The sequence below is a fragment of the Mustela lutreola genome, chromosome 2, assembly GCF_030435805.1.
Source record: "Mustela lutreola isolate mMusLut2 chromosome 2, mMusLut2.pri, whole genome shotgun sequence".
NCBI classification, from domain to species: Eukaryota; Metazoa; Chordata; class Mammalia; order Carnivora; family Mustelidae; genus Mustela; species Mustela lutreola.
The window spans coordinates 144,523,159-144,541,475 of NC_081291.1; the positions used below are offsets into that span (position 1 = coordinate 144,523,159).

General features: G+C 37.6%; 1 long non-coding RNA gene across 1 annotated transcript; it reads left to right on the forward strand.

Moving 5' to 3' along the window:
• Positions 1-1,617: 1,617 nt before the first annotated feature.
• LOC131825892 (uncharacterized) lies at positions 1,618-11,740 on the forward strand. Its single transcript, XR_009351357.1, has 4 exons — positions 1,618-1,758; positions 9,401-9,531; positions 9,955-10,046; positions 10,773-11,740. It is a non-coding gene; the product is annotated as an uncharacterized LOC131825892 (long non-coding RNA).
• The last annotated feature ends 6,577 nt before the right edge of the window (positions 11,741-18,317 follow it).

An 18,317-nucleotide genomic window follows, 5' to 3' on the forward strand; every position in this document is an offset into this window, starting at 1 on the left:
CTCTATCCCAGGACCCTGGGATCATGACCTGAGCGGAAGGCAGACGCTTAATGACTGAGTCACCCAAGCACCCCTGAAGTGAGATTTTGGTATTGGTTATACTTACATGCAAACCTCTTATCAGCAGTATGTTATATGGCTTTGAGTTCTGCTCAGTAGAGAAATGTATATATATTTTTCCCAGATCACAATAATAATTCACAATATAAATGATGAATCTCTTCCTATTGTTTTCTTAAGAGATCCAAAATCTGAAAGGAAATACTGTCTTTTCTACTTGCAGAAAAAAAAAAAAACACAATGTAAACCTTAAACTTGCACAATGTCATATCTCAGTTATATTTCAATTAAAAAATTAAGTTGTTGAAAAAAAAATCCAAGAAAGCAAAAACAAAAACAAAAACAAAAAACAAGCCCAGAACACAAAACAAAACAAAAACCAAACTATAAACCTTATAAAATTGTGTTTGTTAAAGAGGATAAAAATCTGGTCATGTATTATTGATTTTACAGAGGTAATTTTGGAGAGTATAAAGCTGGCTTAGCGTGTCCTAAAACATAAAGTTATTAGAGGAAATATTTTTGGTGTCCTGAGCACAGAACAATTTGACCTGGATCTTGAAAGCCACACAGCCTAGTTTAAAAGTGATAGGTAGGGGCAAAGCTGGTATTATTGCTGCTCCAGAGGGAAAGAGAATTTTAGCAGTGTTTTGCACTTGAAGTCTGTTGACTGAAATGGAAGAAGAGTCTGAGAAGGGGACTGTGAAAGCAAAGGCTCAGTCGCATTTTCTTTCAGTCTAGTTGTCTGGCATAATAGTAGGTCAAACGCCTGAATGTACAGCATTTGAAACTAGAAACTTCTAGAACTTCCTGACCCTTTCCGGGCATTCACAATAGAGATGTCCATGCTGTGATTCCAGTGGAAGAGAGACGGTCCGCCGACCTGCGTCGCTTAATGAAAGGAGAGAAATCTCTGGCTTTCCTGTGTTTTTAAAGAAGTCTCTGAAAATACTGAGCTGGACACTGAGAGGTTGTTAACTTCCCAGACCAATCTGCGTCATGTTAAAAATACTCAGGTCTGCGTGGTTGGTTAACTGCAGGTGTTTGGCTGTGAGAGTTGAGGAAGCACAAACATGAGCCTGGAACATTGCGGGGACGTGACTGGTCCGCGATGATTTGAATGGAAGCTCAGAGAAAACATCATTCATGACCAATTTATTTCCTTTTCAGAAGTGTCTCTGGGATGCCAAACATCTGGATGAAAAGCAAGAAGGCTCAGACAGTCCCTGGCAAAGATGATTTTCCTCATCCACCCAGTCATTCACTTATTCAACAAGTATTTATTGGGTATTTATTGTAGACTTTCCTAAGAGCTTCGGCAGGGAGGAAGTTATGCACAGATCCTAATGTTATTACAGACCTTAGAAAGAAACTGGAGAGTGCCACAAGAGACATGTAAATAAAGTATTTCACCTGAGCAAACTACTTATACATAGCTGGGGCACTCAGAGCCACCTTCTGGGTAAGAGCTGAAATTTGAACAGAATGTTTTTATTCTAATTGGAGTTAGGCTATATAACAGACACTCTTTTGGTGGCGAAGTGTAGACAACACAAGTACAACCTGATTTAAGACCCTGGGGAGGGCAGAATCCATGAGAGCACGATGGTTCTCATTCAAGCCACACGACTGGAATGCAGTGGGAGCGTTTTCTGTAAGATTGAGAAGGCAAGAGGAGTGGCGTGCTCACTCCAGAATGTGAGGAGAGATTGGCTTATAAAGCTGGCATTTATTTAAGCAATAGGCTAAGATGTGATGCTGTAAAGGCAGGTGCAACATTGTAAATGTCAGAAGAAAGAAGAAGTAGTGAGTAGGAAGCTCCTGTAGGAGGAGAGGCCAGGGAAGATAAAGGGCTTGGATTTTGATCATGACAGTGAAATTAGAAGGGGTGGGTCTATATTCTATGTGTGTGTGTGTTTGTATGTGTGTGTGTGTGTGTGTGTGTATTCTATTTTAATCTTTGCATTTTCACATGTCTTCTTTTCTGTGTCTCTGTGAACAAAAATTTTAAGGCAAACCGCTTGTGGACTCCCAAGGAATGAACAAACCCAATACATGAATACACGCTCTTACCCTCCTCTGTAAGTAAATCCTGAAGACACACCATAATCACTTTCAGAAAGAACCAACTTTGGTCAAATGTTTTAATTTTTTTCTCCACGCATCTGATCCTTATAAATCCAGAGAACTAATTAAGTGTTTCTCCTCTAATTAAAAAAAAGGAGATAAAAAAATATATACTTTAAGGACAATTTAATTATTTTTGGATTACCAAAAAAACCCCTACACATGGGTTGTTTTGTAAAAACTGGAAAGAAAAAACTCGGGCCTTTTGTCTTAAGAATAGGAAGTTTTATTTGCCAAGTATAAGGGAGTGTAGATGCCAAAAGTTTCAAGTTTCACTTAAAATTAAGTTACAACTCATATTTGAGGAAATTTGTCAAAAAACTGGCAAAATGTCATCATTGGGGAGAAAAAAATCAGCTTCTAACTGATGGAATTCTGGTACCTAACAAAATAACCAAAAGGATGGAGACCTGGTCCTTCAAGACTAACAGCTAAGCCATCATGAATTTCTGGAAAAAACAAACAAATAAAAAAACAAAAAAAAACTACTTGCAAATGGGGGGAAATAATTTTTTAAATATGACCTTTCCTCACAACTATATAATCATAACCACATAGCTTAAATTTCTTAACTGTCAGATGCTTTGGTAAGGGCTTTGTAAACGTAAATCAATGTAATCCTTTCAACAGCAGTAGAAGGTAGGTGTATTGTTACTTAAAATTATTTCACTGATGAGCTCGGAGCAAGAGAGACGTTAAGTAACTTCTCCCGGTTTATATAGCCAGCAAGAAGTGGGTCTGGGATTTGAACCTTGGGATCTGATGACAAGAGCCAGGCTTTCATCTGGTTATTATGACGTGAACCACTAGAATACAAATGTATGTTTTCTGGAAAGAGCATGAGTAGTAATGATGGGTTAACCTCTCTCTGATGAAAAGGATTTTTGGCATTCCTTTGGTTCAATGCGGAAAGTTCAGTAGATTAAATTATGGGAAAGTTTCTTAATTCTAATTTATTGCCTTTATACCTATACTACTTAATCTTTTCTACGTCTCCGACTGCTTCAATTAAACAAAAGCTAAGGATATTCTTTCCACTAAAAAAAACCATATGCACAGAGACCCCTGCTTAGAGCTTCTGAAGATTTATGGGTCCCAATTAACTTAGAAGGTTAAAGCCTCATCTTTCCCTATAACATCACCTTCTTCGAAAATTAAATTTTGGTTAATTACCAGGCTGGAAGAGTCCACTGACCCTGCCACAAACTTCACTTATTTACTAGATGTGTTACTTATTAGATCAGTAAAACTGTAATGCTTAATTACTCTCGCTCTTTTCTAGATACAAAAAGAATTCATTGACTTGAGCAGGTCTTCATGTAGCGAGTTGATGTTTGAATCAAACTGGGTAATTTCATACGCCACTTGAAAAGTTGACCTGAATTTCAGTGATGCATTTGAAATTTGACTGTGTAAATGTCTGAGTCCGAGTAGCCAGGAGCTCTCAAACTCCAAAAGATATTAAACGCACGACTTGAAAAAGGTCTACCTTGTGTCACTAAGCCCTTGCTTAGTCTAGTTCTGTCCTGTGAGTTGGCAATGCAATCCAGCACTCCCTTGGCTGTGATGCCAAATCCCAGAATTGAAGAGCTATCAGCTTGACAAGATACTGTTAATTTCCCTTTCTCCATCAAGCGGGGGTAGTTAAGCCTGACTTCTGTATATAGAATTGTGACCTTCCTAAATTGATACTGTCTTTCGGACATCAGGTCTTTCTTTTTTTTTTTTTTTTTAAAGATTATTTATTTATTTATTTGACAGAGAGAAATCACAAGTAGATGGAGAGGCAGGCAGAGAGAGAGAGAGGAAACAGGCTCCCTGCTGAGCAGAGAGCCCGATGCAGGACTCGATCCCAGGACCCCGAGATCATGACCTGAGCCGAAGGCAGTGGCTTAACCCACTGAGGCACCCAGAAAAACCCAGCGTTGTTTTTGATTTTTCTCACTACATCCCAGGAGGATTACCAGTTCCTGCATCTGGCACACTCTCTTTGTTCCTCACCCTCCACTCTTGGTCATCCCTCATAGACGGGTGACCTCTAACTAATCATGAATCCATTCTCTCCATGACATGGTAATTAACAGCCAGGTCTTCCTCAGTGAGAGTCTGGGGGAGGAGCCACCATTAGCTTTGTCTTCACATATCCCTCACTCCTATTGCTCTATGTCTCAGTTTCATCTTCTGCAAAATGAGGACAAAACCATAGTGACCCATAGGTCTAGTAGTGAGGACCAAACGAGTTAATGCATATGAAAAATGTAGAACTGGGTCTTGCCTCTATCAGAATGTGGGCAGTGGTTGTCACTAACAGAACTGGTAGTGTTTTTATTGCCCTGGCTTGAGCTCCGTCAAGAATGACGTGTGGCCAGTTTCCAGCTACAGTTAATGGAAGACTATGGTTAATAATAGCCAGTTTGAGAGGAAAGACTGAAACATATTTATTCAATAATTTTTGTGATATCCATGATATGCCGGGCACTCTGTTGGATGATGACAACTCCCGTGACTAATAAAGTCAGAGGAGCTGCGTTTAAAAATAAATAAATAAATAACTGAGAGTGTCACAAAAATATATCCAGAATATAATGTAATGCTTGCCTAGAAACTTGGTCAGTGGAGTGAATCGTATTTTCTTGTCTACCATGTCTGAAGCATCCCCTCCCCAGCAGAGCTCCTGCCCTTGTAACTGACAACACTTCCTCTGTGTTCTCTCCTCTGTTCTTTCTTGCCTGAGTTTCCCATGGATGACCGCAGTGCCTCCCTTGTTCAGAGCCATTTAATCATTTCTCAGACACAGTGAACAGCGACGCTTTGCTCCTCGGACCTTATTCATCACAGTTCTTGACTCTCCTATTGCTTCTATAAGTTGACTCAGTCAACTAATGGATTGGTTTGCTGTCTGAGTTGTGTTGGGTATTGAGGTAAAAAAGTGAATATTAAGCTGTTTTTGTCCTTTGAGGAACTTTAAAATTCCATGTGGAGGAGACAGATCCCAAAGCAAGACATCACATTCTGTTACAGGGAGTCTGTGTCCACAGGGTACCGAGCCACCCAGCGACAATACAGCTTTTCCTCCACCCCCCCCCCCCCGTTTCTCATTACAGCATGTACCACCCATTATGTGAAAACATGGTGTTCCTGACTCACAGTTTGTAGGAGTTGTACTCTGCATTTTATATTCTGTTTTTTCCAGTACTGGTAATGGGATTGTACTGAATCATTTATTTACACTTTCTTGGCCAGTTTATTTTGACATATGCCATGTATTTACTGATGGAGGAAACACATGTAGTTTGTGAGTGTGGTGCAATGTTTTTCCTTTGGAAATAGAAACGAGAGACATCATGTAAGTTTTACCAGCTGAATAGTTACCTTGATGTCTTTCAGTGGGTCCCAAGTAGTTCTGCATTATCCCTTCTGGGTGTGTACATGTGCACACATACATGTCGTGGAGGATGGGGAGAACGTGATAATCTACACAGTGTACCTATTTGAATAGTATTGGGCAAAGGAAAACAAATTGCACATCACTAATTTGGATCCTTTTCAATGTTTATTACCACATTTATTTCTCTGGACTAAGCATCTATATTTTCATCAATCCTTAGTGTTTACTATAAGATAATTTCTTGTTTCAGGCAGTTTTAAATCAATCTGGATCTAGGTTCAGTGACTATTTCATATAGTGCAGGAATTGCTTTCACTTTATTGATTTTGCTCTGCTCACCTAGTTCTGGAAAACCTTTTTTTCTTCTGTATCCATACTGTGCCCGCAATTCTACCTGAGCAAGCAGCCCCACCGCAAGGCAGGGGTTTCCTCACAGTGCTCCTGATGGGTCCTTCACCCTCCCCCGAACCGTCTCTGCCCTTTTATTGTTGTCCATTTTGTTCACACTGTTTCTTCTGTCTGGAATATCCTCTCTCTTCCCTTTTCTCTGCCTAGAAAACTTCTCATCTTTCAAGGCCCATCTCAGATTTGGCCCACTTGAGAGGTCTTCTCCACCCTTCCCACACAGTGTGGGGGTTCCTGCCTGGGTTTCCGCTGCACTCTATACCAACCTTGGATGTGTGTAACCCCCATATCTCAGTACTTTAATGATTAATTTCTGTTTGATTTATTTTTTAAGTCAAAAAATTTGAACTCCATTTGGGTAGGAAACTTCAAGTCATTGACATTTTCCTTATACCTAATACAGTGCCTGACATATACAAGACTCTCAGCTATGAACCAAATGAATGAACTTCATAGTAATTTTTAAAGAACTATCAAGAAGAGTATTATGTGGCTCTTTCCTCAAAACTACACTCAACTGTGTCAAAACATTGATGAGTCCTTCTTTGGGCTCCCACATTCTTCTGTAATATTGATCTCCATCTTTCTTTCATGTATTTGCTTTTAGTACTGCAAAGCATTAGCACTTGATGTGTTTATAGTTGCCTGGAAGTTTGGTGTATTAATATTTTAAGTACTTTTGTGTTTAATAGCCTCTCTTTCTCTAAACTAGACGCATCAGGGAGATAATGCTGAATGCCTTCTCAGTGCTCCTGTCTCTGAAAGGCTCTAGCTATTCAATCGTTTTTGGAACTCTTTTAAAAGCAGAAGTGGCTTTTTTAATTCTATCTATTAATTTAAGGGATGATTTTGAATCATGTTTTCCTGCCCCAGTGGTTCCACATCTTGATTTTTTTGTCACCCAAATTCATGAATAAAGATCAGGACACTTAATTTTTCTCAGTCATCCTAACTTGTCATGATCTTCTTTTTCCAGTCAGAGCAAGATTTTTCTCCCAAGTTGTGATTCTCACTCTACCAACTCCTCCCTCGTGATGGAAGAAACTTCTATACATTGAAGGGGCTTTATGTATTCTGTTATTATTTTTAAAGCTAGATCTTGTCAGATGCCTGCTTTTTGTTCACAAAGAAGCCCTGCCATTTTCTTCTGACTATAATGGGGGTGCAAAATGATCCTCCAACCAAAAACATTAAAAAAACCTTTTTTTACATATGCTGATAGAGAATGTGGTCTCAAAAAGATTTCCTTTTGTGATAGATCAAACTCTAATTCATGAATTTCTAAAATTATTCCTTCTTGCTGTAGACATGAATTTCTAAAGGGAGTGTGTGTGTGTGTGTGTGTGTGTGTGTGTAGACATTAATTATTGACAGAGTGGGGAGTAGAACAAATCATGGAAAAATTCCTTTTAAGAATAATTTATAAACTAGAATTTAAATATTTGGAAGAAAATTAAAAAAAAATTTATATAACCATGTCTCCTTCCTTTTCCTAATCTTGTTTCATTATTATTTTAATGGTTTCTGCTTTTACTACTAATGCATGAATGTGCCTTTACTAAATTATCTTTTCACTTGAAAAATAAAAGCTGTGAAATACAAACACACTTTCAAGTAATAATAATAAGCTAATAATTATTGAACACTTATCATGTAACAGGCACTCTAAGTAGGGATTTTCTCATTTTGGTCATGAATTATAATCAAAATGGAAACACTAGATGAAATAATTAAAAGCAAAGTAGAAGCAATACATTTACAAGGCATAGACATACTCTGAAAATGTCTTTTGTCTTAATATAAGCAAAGCTCTTAGTCTGTATTTGATCTTCAGTCACCACAGACAAATTAATCTCCCTCTCTTTTCTTGCCTTCAATTTAGACACAGAACATTAAAAAAATATTTAGGATTTTTGGGATACCATGTCAATAAGACTTTCTTGGTACCCCATAGACACTTAGGGAGGTTGTGAATAGTCAAAAGAAATCAGACCTAGAGAAACAAGGACTCATTTACTCACCCTATTTGTTAACTATTTTAACCCTGAAAACAGTATTTTTTTAAATTTTGAGTTTCCTAATTTCTAGTATAGCTAACATACAGTTGTATACTAGTTTTAGGTATATAATACCGTGATTCAATAATTATATTTATTTTTCAGTGCTCATAATGATAAGTATACAATTAATCCCATTCAACTATTTCACCAATTTTCCCACCCATCTGCCCTCTGGTAACCACCAGTTTGTCCACTGTAGTTAAGAGTCTGGTTTTTTTATTTGTCTCTTTTCCTCTTGTTCATGTGTTTTACTTCTTAAATTCCACACATAAATGAAATCATATGGTTTTTGTCTTTCTGACTGATTTCACTTAGCGTTATACCTTCTCTATCCAACCATGTTGCTGCAAATGGCAAGATTTTGGTATTTTTATGGCTGAGTAATATTCCGTTGTGTATAAATACCACTTCTTTATCTATTCATCTATCAATGGGACACTGGGATTGCTTCCATGCTTTGGCTATTGTGAATAATGCTGCAATAAACATAGGGGTACTTGTATCTTTCTGAATTAGTATTTTTGTATCCTTTGGGTAAATACCAGTAGTGAAATTACTGGATCATACGGTAATTCTTTTTTAATTTTTTGAGGGAACACCATACTGTTTTCCATAGTAGATGCACCAGTTTGCATTCCCACAACAGTTCATGAGGATTCCTTTTTCTCCACATCCTCACCAACACTAACTGTTTCTTGTATTTTTGATTTTAGCCATTCTGACAGTTGTGAGGTGATGCCTCATTTTAGTTTTGATTTGCATTTCCCTGATGATGAGTGATGTTGAACATCTTTTCATGTGTCAAAATAGGCAGTATTAAGTTAGTACTTTGCTATTTCAGTCAGTCTAATTAGCAAGTTCATTATTTTTAAGCTTTTGGTGGTAACCAATAGTAAAAGAAGAAACAAAGAGAGGCAAAAATGTCTTCTCTCAAGGAATCTGAGATACTGAAGTGATCTTATACTTCTGAGGCAAAGTGACTTTACAGAGTTGGAAGTGAAACCCAGGAAGAGGCAATATCCTGCCAAAAGTTACAGAACCAGTTAGCAGTGGGTGAGGCTGAAACCCATGTCTTCTGTCTCCTGTGCAACTGTCTGGACCACATACAATATCTTTTTCTAGAATTTCTCTTTTTCCTTTTGACTTCCTTATGACAATTATTTTATTTTATTTTTGCAACAACATGATACATTTTATTATTTTTTCTTCCACTTCAAGTTTGTATTGTTGGTTTCCCTATGCCTTCCCGCCTTTTGCCTTCTCTTGGTTTATAAAAATTCTCATTTTCCCTTAAGAATTGCTTGGTTTTTACTATGTTACTGACTTTGATTTACCTCTTACTTTTTCTATTTTCAATCAGAGACTCTGAGAAGGGGTTAGAAACTTTGAGATGTTGAATGTCAGTTGTCCAAATCAAATTCAGACAAAATTACAACAGCCAAAAGCCAATAATGAAGAAAAATGCTCTTCAGCCAAGTATGTTCATCTTAGGTTTGTATTTACTATTTTTTTTAGTGGTACAGCTGTTGCAGCTGAATCCTGTATGTTGAAATTTGGATGGTTTTCATTCTGGAAGACAGTGATAAATCTGAGAGTAGAATAGTTATTCCAATAAAAATGTTTTTTAAAAAGTATTATTTACATAGGAGAGAAAATAAATATAAAATTATGGGTTATTTATTGCTTTTATTTCACAATTTAGCAGTTAATTCCCACACAATCTTGTATTTATTCGCTGGCTACTTTATGTTGGTTCTGTGTTTTGCAAGTAGAGTGCCATAAGACACTACTGTGCTCAGTTTATATGCTAACTTTAAGGTTTAAAGGTACCGGTATTGTGTGTGGGCATGTAAAAAAAGACATACATCTGTTCAAATAAACTCCACTTTCTGTCTTGTCTAAATCACTTGTCAGGATCAAGTTCAAATAAGAGGGCAGAGACTGACCCATATGCCCCCTTGACTGAAGAAGTAGAAAGTGTTTCTATACACAAGAACTGAGAAATGGTAAGATTCCCTTTATCTTTCTCTGATTTCCCCATGGCGATCTCTTCTGACCTTCACCAGTGACCTGCACACGTGAGGCCCATGATGTAACACAGAGAGGTAGAACTAGGAGAAGGATAAAGGGAGATTTGGGGGGGTCCCATTATGAGCACTGGCACTCGGTGTTTTAGTACCTATCCCCATCACCATTAAAATGCAAAAAAAAAAAAAAAAAAAAAAAGCAACGGTTTGTTCAAGCTGCCTTGGGAAAATTTCAAAAACACAAAGCATGTAAAAGGCATTTAAAACCCTTCAGCTGGGTATGCATGTGTATTTAGTTAGTTAGGCCCAAAGAGGATTAAAGAAACCCAGGGAATGTTCACTCATCCTATCCAACTTTGCCATTTTGCAGCAAAGTGTCATTTCTGATCACTGGTTTAGTTAAACATGTGCACAGAACACACAGTTGTTGTCCAGGTTGATCTGAACAACATTTCCCCAAATTTCTGGCAGGAGTTACGACCAGAGAACAACATCCATGAGAAATTATACTTGGCCTACAACATGTTCAGTGCACAAAGGAATCCAGGCAGTGGGTTTAGCAAAAATGAGGGAGTGGCTGTGAAAGAAAGGTCACATAATCACCTCTCCTTTGTATTCCTTTCAATGACGATTTTAACAGGAATTTTTGTTTCCTAACTACCTGCCCTTAATAATGTCTTCTCCCCTCTTAATTGTTCATTCAAGCCTATACTACAGCTGAGTTAAAGAATGAATACTGAAGCATCTGAAAATGGATTTTAAATGGTAAAGTAAATAAAGAACAGTACATTGCCTATTACTCCAGTCCACATTGGTTTCTCCCTTCCGTGTCCTCTGTAATATTTTAATCTGTCCCACTATATCAATACTGATTGTCTGCTCTATTGTATTTATGCCAGTTCAAAAGAGAGAAGAGTATATAATCAAATAAGGTAGTGTTCATGGTTATGCTTTGTAAACTACCGAGTACTGTGTTGCGTATTTCAACTTATTTCATCTGTTACTTCCGGTTCTCAGTTTATGTCATAATTACTTTGAAATTCCTTCTTATCTAGCACCATGCTAGACAAAAGGAGGGTCTATATTATTGACTCACTTAATAGTAATTATAATTTTTGAAAATGATTCTCAACCATTGAAGAGCATACTGACCCAAGGCCAATATTCTTCAAAGATGACTCCATTCAGCCAGATACTGCTTCTGAGACAAACATTCAATTTGAAAGGTAATTCTTTTATTCCTCAATGCATGTTTCTTTTCCCCTTTGAATAAATCAGTTAGATTTTTTCATTTGAAAAGGATGATTATTTCTACATTGGTACATAGGTACCAGAGGTACCAAAAGGCTTTAATAAAAAGAAAGCAATTTAAAAATTGACTCTAATGATTAAAAATGATCCCTGAACAGTGATCTCCTTGAAGACAGAGACTCTTGGATATTATTTTTGAATGTTTTTTAGCACATAGCAAATGATGTTATAGAGGCTTAATTAAGGTATGTGGAATAAATGAATAGAGGTCTGATAGTAGGGGAGTACTTCTGTGACCAGGAGACCTTGGCTGTAACTATTGCTACTGGAGGAGAATTAACAGCATGAAAGCTATCTCAGCATCAGATAAAAAATAGTATGAAAATGCCATTTAATTTAGGACTCAGATGCCTGGGCTAATCACTGAGCATAAATTTGCCTATAATAAAAGGACAGTTCCTATGAAAATGATTTGTTAACATTCATTGCATGATGGAGGTTTTATCGCATAATACTTAGGTGTGCTCTGATAACGATATCCAGTTGGAATTGCTACCTTATCTATATGTAATCTTAATAATGGAAATGTGTCTAAATTAATTGGGGAAGATAAAGCACACACAGAGTAAAGAATGAAGAAACATCAGTGATGGCAGGAAAAATCTGTAACCCGAGATAAAGGATTTCTTGATAGTAAACCCAATAAAAAAACACGTAAAAGGAAACACTATTGTGCCACACTCCATCAGTTCTCTTTCTGTCCCCTCTAAATCCAGCTCCTCTTCCTCCTCTGTAACTGTCTCCCGAGGTTTCTACTCCTCCTTCGATGTGCTCTATTTATCCCATTTCTTACTGAAGCCGCCATGGGAGTTTGAGTCCAAGGGTGTTTGCAGCTCTATACAAGAAATTTCTGTTTTAACATCCTATTTTCACTTCAAATTTAAGAACAGAAAATCTGAACGAACTCACTTTTTTTATTTTTATTTTTTAAAATTATTTTTATTAACATAGGATGTATTATTAGCCCCAGGGGTACAGGTCTGTGAATCGCCAGGTTTACACACTTCATAGCACTCACCATAGCACATACCCTTCCCAATGTCCATAACCCCACCCCATCCCTACCCCCGCTTCCCCCAGCAACCCTCAGTTTGTTTTGTGAGATTAAGGGTCTCCTATGTTTTGTCTCCCTCCCGATCCCATCTTGTTTCACTTTTTCCTTCCCTAACCCCCAACCTCCCCTCATGCCTTGCCTCTCAAATTCCTCATATCAGAGAGATAATATGATAATTGTCTTTTTCTGATTGACTTCTTTCACATAGCATAAATGGCAAGATTCTTTTGATGGCTGCATAGTATTCCATATGAACACACTCACTTTAAAATAACTCTTTTACCTAACTTCCTTATTTTCTTCTTCATTTAGTTACCTATTAGGGGAACTTGATCTTGTTCTTCTTTTATTTGCTATAGTCAAATTCTCTCTGAAACATGTATTTTTTTCAAATATGTATGGGAAATTTGTAGGCAAGGGGCACATTTACAAGAGTTCTCCTCCCTCAAAGCAGTAAAGCTAACCAAAAGAACTTAAAAAAAAAAAAAGCAACAAAAATGATCTGTATTGGTCTTAACCTCATACTACAATCCTGACAATTATTATCAAGACACAAGTTCAATCTAATGTATAGTTTCACAACACAGTGCAACAAGTGCCATTTCTGCAAGTGTTGCAGAAGTTAAGGTGTAACAGAAATAAGCAAACAAATATGAAAGCACCCAATAATATGCACCAGCTAGAGAGGCATGGGCTATACGCATGAACAAACCATGGAAAAGAACAGAATTAGTTTGTCTTGAGCCAATTCTTCAACTGCACCTCAGCCAGAATTGAAGAAAAAGCTCTAAGCTAAGTGGCTTCTTACTTGGATGGACTAAGATTTAGAAGCAGGTCTGTTGCAAAGCAAACTTCAGACAACAAATGACCAAATACTCAAGGACCTAAGATCAGAAGCATGGAGTGTCAGTTTGGTTGACTTTTCATCCAGGGGTGAACACACGGAAGCAGGAGAACAAACATTTCCCAGAAACACTGTAAGTGCTGTTATGGTACCAGTTGGGCCCTCAACCAGGCTTATTGGATATGAGCCTGAGTTCCAACAATTTGGAGAGAAACAGCAGGAGAAATATCTTCTGACTAAGTCCCTAACTCCCTTTGGTCCTCAGGAAGATGAATGAGCACATGCCAATAACACTCACACTTCCATGTTGTCCGTGAAGAGGAAGGTCTGAAGGGAATCAAGGAGATGTCTCCCACACTGTTTTAGGGAAAAGAGCAGAATGTATAGATCTGGCCAGTCAAAGGTAAGGAAGTCGTATGAAAGAGAGCATTACGGAGCACTTGAGTGGCTCAGTGGGTTAAGCCTCTGCCTTTGGCTCAGGTTATGATCTCAGGGTCCCCAGATCGAGTCCCACATTGGGCTCTCTGCTCAGCGGGGAGCCTGCTTCCCCCTCTTACTCTGCCTACTTCTGATTTCTCTCTGTCAAATAAATAGAAAAAAAGAAAAAGAAAAGAAAGCATCACGTTGGTTTGCTCATTATTCTTGGTCAATACCTCTAGCAGTATCTGCTGTAGAAGGAGCTCAATAAGAATTTGAGAAAAATTACTATTGCAGAAGGTAGGAGTCTGGAAGTCAGAGATGGCTAGGAAGCTGAGATTGAGAACTTTTTAGCTTTGCGTCTCTGGACAAGTTATGTAAAGTTTTGTATCCTTATAGATAAAATTCAATCAAGAGTAATACCTATCTCACTGTGGGGATTATATTTAAGGTGTTCAGCACGTGACTCTGCTGCATATTCTCCCTTTGGTCCCCCAGTGGGATCTCTAATAACACAATTTTCTCCTCTTACCTGTCAGGCCTATGATGTGGTAAGATTTGCCCAGTGTTGTTGGTCTCTGTAAGGTCTAGTTACATGAAAATTTCTTCAGTCTTCTGAATTGAGTTTAGTATCCTCATAGTATTTTGAGTGATACAGAGCCTAGAAAAGAATAATAATGAGATGAGAAACGATGAACTTCTGGGGGTGGTGCTGGAAGGCATAGACTTGGCAATGGTCATGGCACTGGTAAGCAGAGTAGTGCAGCCGTACGAATAATGGTGCCTCGTACTGTTACTGCTGAGAGCAGAGAGACTGAAAGTATGACAGAAAATTTGTTACAGAAAAAAAAAAAGTGCCTATATCAATATAGTATTCCGTAAGATGAGAGACCTTTTTAGACAATAACAGTTCTGTATTATCAAGAAAATTAAAGGGGAGCCTGGGTGGCTCAGTCAGTTAAGCATCTGACTCTTGATTTCAGCTCCGGTGTTGGTCTCAGGGTCATGGGATTGAGCCCCACACACCGGGTGTGGAGCCTGCTGAGGATTCCCTCTCCTTCTTCCTTGGCCCCTCCCCTACCTCTTTAAAAAAAAGAAAGAAAATGTGAAAATTTTTGATACAAACTATAAAAAATGTTGATATAAAATGATTAATTGATATATTAACCAAAAATAACAGTACTAAGAATGCAGAAAATCATTGTCACAAAATATGTGAATAAATTTTGAACCAGAACACATATTAGCAATCTAAAAATAGAATCAGTAATAAACCTGAGAACTTAATTTTATTTTTTTATTTTTTTTAAAAGATTTTATTTATTTACTTGACAGAGACAGAGAGATCACAAGTAGTCAGAGAGGCAGGCAGAGAGAGAGGAGGAAGCAGGCTCCCTGCTGAGCAGAGAGCCCGATGCAGGGCTCGATCTCAGGACCCTGGGATCATGACCTGAGCCAAAGGCACAGGCTTTAACCCACTGAGCCACCCAGGCGCCACAGAGAACTTAATTTTTAAAGTTCCAAGGAAAAACTTTTTCATGAGAATTAGAAAATAGATACTAGAGTGCCTGGATTGTTCAGTCAGTTAAGCGTATGACTCTTGATACCTGCTTGGGTCATGATTTCAGGGTCGTGAGATCAAGACCCATGTCAGGATCCCTGCTCAGTGGGGAGTCTGCTTCTTTCCCTCTCCCTGCATCCCTCCCGCTGCTCACTCTGTCTCTCTAAAGTAAATAAATCAATCTTAAAAAAAAACTTTAAAAAGATACTAGAGTCCAATATATGGATAGGTGATTTTCTAGAAAACAGAACAAAATATTTAAAGAAATATTAAAATTAAAATATTTTAATGAAAGGGCATGAACCTATAACTCATAAAGTCTCATTGCCCATGAAAGAGAGAGAGAGAGAGAAAGAGATGAGGCAGAGACAGAGACAAAAATGGAGTTAGAAAAAGAGGGAGAGGTTATCCTGGTGAATTATTGATCTTCATTACTTAAAAAGACTATTTATTATGCAGGTAAATAAATAATCAGACTTCTCACAAACAATTTTAAATATAAGAAAGCAACAGAATAGTGTTATTAACAAGTATTGAATATAAAATTGTGAACCAAGACTTAAATATTTAACCAAGTTTCTCATAGGTCAAAGCTTAGGAAAATAGGCTCAAATAATAACTCAAGAAGTCCACATGTTTCTGGTCTAAAAAAAAATTTGTTTGGACCACACACACACAACATGCATTAAAATAAGGAATTCACAAATGGACAAGCTAAGGAACTAAACTAATGACTACTGGTAAGTGCAAGGTAATAAACTTGCTTTAATTTCTTTATCTTTCATGGTAGAAACCAATAAATGTATCATTACTCTCAAGTTTATAAGTGGAGAGATGTACTTAAATTTGTAAAGGCAACCGCTAGTGGAAAATGTTGGAGTCTGTCATCTTGCAGATGACTAGAGTGGATTTGGGATAGGGGTTGAAGATGTCAATGACACAGTCACAGGGGTACAGGAAAACAAAACACAGATTATATAGCAAACTATAGAAAACAAAAGAAACAAAAATAAGATGGAGCTTGGAAAAACAAATATGACTGTTTAGTAATAATTACAAATAGAATAGTCTTTTAAGAGATAATGATTCTTATTCAAAGAAGTAAAAGTGATGTGCAATCCACTTGTTTCAGAAAGTTTGAAAATAAAAAAATCATCCAAAGAATATTAAACAAGAAACTAGTAGGAAGAAAGCTAAATTCAACAACTTGTTTATGATGTACATTGACCTAGTTTTCTTCATGTTTCTCCTTCCTGGGGTCCACCGAGCTTCTTGAATCTTGGGTTTGTGCTTTTCATTGAATTTGACCATTATTTCATCAAATATTTTATTCTGTTCCCCCATTTTCTTGAGGACTAAAAATATGTATGTGTTAGGCTGTGTAACACAGTTCACTGGAGCTCTAACTTTTGTTGTCTTTTTTCTCTCCATTTCCTTTTGGTAGTTTCTATCACCTTGACTGCAAGTTCTCCCATCTTTCTTCTGTAGCATCATCTAATCTAGAATTACAGTGTCATTTTTCATTTCTAGAATTTTGATTTGCATATTTTTTACATCCTTCATTCCTTTCATGTTCATGGTTTCCTCTACCTTCTTGAACACACAGAAATTTTAAAAACAAATGTTTCAATGCTCTTATTTAATTCTATTATCCATCTCATTTTGGGGTCTGTTCTAGTGACTTTCCCCCTCCTAATTACAGAGCTTATTTTCTTTCTTACCTTTTTGCATGCATGTTAAATTTTGACTGGATACTGGATATTGCTTCCTTTCTGTCTCTTGTGCTGAATCTCTCATTTTTGGGGTGGGGACTTTTTTCTGGGGCTCAGTAAATTACTTGGAAACCATGGATACTTTCATATCTTGCGTTTAAGGTTTTCCAGAGCAGGTCCTGGACAGCCTCTAGTCTAGGACTTACTTGGCCCCACCACTGAGGCAAAGATTTCATGAGGACTGACAAATGCTGTGTGTATTAGGAGCCTTTCTGCTTGGCTGGTGGGAGCACAAACTATATTTGGCCCTGTTTGAGCTCTGGAGATTGCTCTGCTCATTCCTTTCCTGTTGTTCTTTCCGAAGTCTTGGGCTGTTTTCTTATACCCAGGTGCATATCAACACTGAGCCAAAAAGTTGAGGCGACCCTTCAACAAATCTCCCAGACTCTTTCTGTGCATCTTTCTCCATCCTGACTGTCTGCCATGAAAATTCGCTTTTATAAACTGCAAACTCTGTTTCCTCATCTCCACAAGACTGCTGGGCTCTAGCTTTGTCTTTTTTCTGGTACTGTCCAGAAACTTGCTATAAGCTGGAGCACTCATAGGTCTAAACTCACTTATTTTCCTTCTCTTACAAATCACTATGCTGGGTTGTTTGTTGTTCAGTGTCTGAAAAATACTGCTTCGCATATTTTTTATGGCTTTCTATTTGAACAGTGTGAGAGATCAGTCCCCATTCCTGTTATTTCATTTGGTACAGAAGAAGATGTCCTCATGCTAAATTCAGACAAACTTGAATTCAAGACAAAAGGCATTAAAATGGACAGAGTTATTTTTATTATCAGTGTAATCTTACAAAAATATATTTGTCTTATGTTTTTTGCACAGAATTAGTTCTTTCAGAGTTCCTGGATGGCTCAGCTGGTTAAGCTTCTGCCTTTGGCTCAGGTCATGATCCCAGGGTCCAGGGATTGAGCTGCACGTGGGGGTCTCTGTTTCTCCCTCTTCCTCTACCACTTTTTTTCTCTCTCTCTTTCCCTTTTTTTCCCTCTCTCTCTCTCAAATAAATAAATAAAATCTTTTTTAAAAAAAGGAATTAATTCTTTCATCTATTCCACAAATGTTGACTATCTACCACGTGCCAATACGTTTCTGTTACTGGGCAATTAAAAAGAGAGTCAAAAAGCTGCTCTCAAAAAGTTTCTAATGGAATGCAGAAAGATATTAATAAATAAACACCCCCAGATAAAATGATCAACATTGAGTGTTGTAGAGAGAAGTAAAATGGGGTAATAAAATAATAAGCATCCATCAGATCAGAGATTTCTGAGACATTGCTAATTTCAGCTAA